This window comes from Hemiscyllium ocellatum, chromosome X, assembly GCF_020745735.1.
Source record: "Hemiscyllium ocellatum isolate sHemOce1 chromosome X, sHemOce1.pat.X.cur, whole genome shotgun sequence".
In the NCBI taxonomy this organism is placed as follows: domain Eukaryota; kingdom Metazoa; phylum Chordata; class Chondrichthyes; order Orectolobiformes; family Hemiscylliidae; genus Hemiscyllium; species Hemiscyllium ocellatum.
The window spans coordinates 22,321,168-22,324,532 of NC_083453.1; positions in this window are offsets into that span (position 1 = coordinate 22,321,168).

Below are 3,365 nucleotides of genomic sequence, written 5' to 3' on the forward strand. Positions count from 1 at the left end.
ATGATTGACGGCAGGAATCCACTCCTTTCTGCTTTTGCTTATTGGTAGAATCCAATTCATGGTAGGTCTCTCCTTTGCTCACTGGCTGGCCAGTTGCCGCTATTTTTACATCCTTCTGAGCTGATAGGTGGAAACTAGTTAAAATTGTAGTCATTCTCAGTGTCTGGAGGACAGTTGTTCTAAAGGACAACCATTTTTATTTAAACCATACTCTGGTGGACGAAAAAACCTTTAAAGAAAACTTCACATCCTGTACAATGAAATGCAATATCTGTTCTGAAATCTAAAATGCAGGAGCTAATTTGAATGCAGTATTTCCGCCACAAAACGGCAATGAAATAATAAGTAATTTTAGATAAGGGATAAATATATAAAATGACAAATAAAAGATCATTCTCCGTTTCAAATAGTTCAATAAATCCATCCGTGAGGGGACATGGGGCTTTTAGTTAATGTCTCATCTGATACTGCAGTACTTACTCAGAACTGTACCACCAGTTTTAAATCATTTTAAATCAACCATTTCAGATATGTTATGGCACATCTCTTGGACAGGTGGTTCTTAAATCTGGACCCTTTGGCCCAGAGATAGAGACAATACCACTGCATCAGAAGAGCCCCTTCAACCTGGATTATACACTTGGAGTCACAGTCTTTGACTCAAAGCAAGCACTATTAGTAACCAAGCACGATGTAGTGATGTAAATCCTGATTTTCAAGTATAATCCTCTAACTTGGTGGCCATTGTGTCATAAGTGGTCTTTTTCCAATGCCAGGCATTTTTCCATAAAACTATGCAAATAAATTCCACTTGAAACAGAAGCTTTTTCTTTTCCCCAAAATAGTCCTGTAATATACATTTACCAATTTCAGAATGATATTAGTGGATGTCGGGTCCTGTCGAGCTGTTTCACTGACTAATTGGTTGTTCATATGGATCTGAGCTCATTGGTTCTGCTGGTACTGTGTTCTTCATCTCACTTGGGGTATCTAGGACAGATTCTTCTCCCTTTGCTGAACAGAGGAGTCAAAAACAACAACTTGCATTTTATATAGCATCTTTAATTTAGTAAAACATCCCAAGGGACTTCACATTGATGAAAATTGACACGTGGAAAGATATTAGGGCAGGTGGCCCCCAAAACCTGACCAAAGAGTTAGGTTTTAAGGAGCTTCTTAAAGAAGGAAAGTAGAGTTGAGAGGCTGAGGGGGGAATTCCAGAGCTTCATGCCTATATGGTTCGCTGTTGTCATCAATAACTCACTAGTCCACTGAGGAAATTCCGTATCATCAGTTATGGGTTCTGTGAATCCTTGTGTGGCTGATGAACCCAGTCCTACAGCCATATCTCTGACCACACATTTCTCAGGTGTTTCTGGGAGGTGGAATTGGTCCTTGACCTCGACATCACTGGCATTCCTTTCTCCGATTCATTTTCCATACTTCCTCTTTCTGGTGGGTGTTCTTAAAGAATTGTTGCCCTTCATAGAGGTGCTTTTTGCAAGTCAGTTTCTTCTGAAGGAGGTCTTCCATACATTGATGCCTGTATTACATTTCTTGAGGGAATGTTTAAGGGAATCTTTGAAACATTTCCTTTGTCTTCCTCTCATTCAAGTGTCTTCCTTGATCTGGCCAAACATTTTTATTGGCAATCAGAACTCAGGCATCTTAAACATGTGGCTGGCCCAGTGGAGTTGGCTTTGGATGATCATGGCCTCGATGCTCCTATTACTGGTTGCTTCAGTTAGTTAGTTAGTATGTTAGTATGCCTGTCCTCCCAATTGATGCAGAGAATCTGTCTCAAACAGCATTGATGGTACCTCTCAAGGGCTTTGAGGTGGCATCTATATGTTGTCCAAGTTTTGGATCCATACAGAAGAGTTCAAAGGGTGATTGCCATATACACATGGATGTCACAGTCATGAAAGACTCTTATCCTTAGGTGTCCAAAGGCAGCGCTTGCAGATAGGTTGCAATAATGAATCACTGCATTGATGTCAGTCTTAGATAGGAGCAGCTACCCAGGGAATGGTCCACTTTAGGGAGAATTTCTCCATTGATCTTAATGTTGGGACGGACCAGAACTTGTCCTGGAACAGGTTGGTAGAAGATTTAAGTTTTCTTGAGGCTACATGGCTAAACGCGTGGCCAACATTGTTGGAGCAAATGAAATTGGTGGTGCATAAGAGGTCATTACCATTAAACATGAGCAGAATCCCCACCCTCCCCCACCCCTTGGCACTTGGCATATTTCAACTAGGCTGGAACCACAGATAACATTAAATGTTAAAAAGTGTAAATCTGCAGCAAGTAGACAATATCACAGTCAATTGTGCAGTCATGGTGGTGTTGGATGAGGGACAAATGTTAGCTAGGACACCAGGAAGAACTATCCCTGCCCTTCTTCAAACCATGCACCTCAGTTTAAAGCCTCATCTGAAAGACAACCCATCAATGATGTACCACTCCCACAGTACTGCACTGAAATGCCAACAGAATACATAGCATTTTATATCTAGTAAAATGTTCCATCCTGTTTTGCAGAAGCATAATCACATAGAATTATGTCCGTCTCAATTATATTCTCAAGTCCTGGAGTTGGGGCTTGCCTCCATGACCTTCTAATTTGGAGGGAAGAGTGCAAACCTTAAGACAAATTCATACTTGAAGATTACATGAGAACATTCAAGAAAACTTGTCGTTATACGTTATATATATAGCATCCTTCAAAATCAGGACATTCCAAAACACTTTACAGTTTAGTGCTTTTGACATGTACTCATTGTTATGATGTAGGAAATGTAGCAGCTAACTTGCACACAGTAAGATGTCACAAATGGTAATGTGATAATGACCAGACAACCTGTTTTTGCGATATTAGTTGAAAGATGAGGGATAAATATTGCTCCCAGGACACCAAGATTAACTCTCCTGCCCATTCTTTGAAATCCTGCTTCGGGATCATGACATTACTTGAGAGGGCAGATGAGGTTTAACACCTTATTCAAAGGCAATGCCTCCAACAGTACAGTAGTCCCTCAGTACTACTAATAGTAACAGTTAGCTTTAACTTTTGTGCTCAAGTCTACGGAGTAGTATTTGAACCCATGATCTTCTAACTCTGCGATAAGAGTGCCACCTTCTGAAGGATTGAACGTTGAAGGATGACACTGGAAAAATACGAAAATAACAAAAATACCTTTGGTGGCATGCTGGCTCAATGGTTAGTACTGTTGCCTCACAGCGCCAGGGACCCAGTTTCGATTCCAGCCTCAGGTGATTGTCTGTGTGGAATTTGCACATTCTCCCTGTGTCTTCATGGGTTTCCTTTGGGAGCTCCCATTTCCTCTGTTATGGACTAAGCC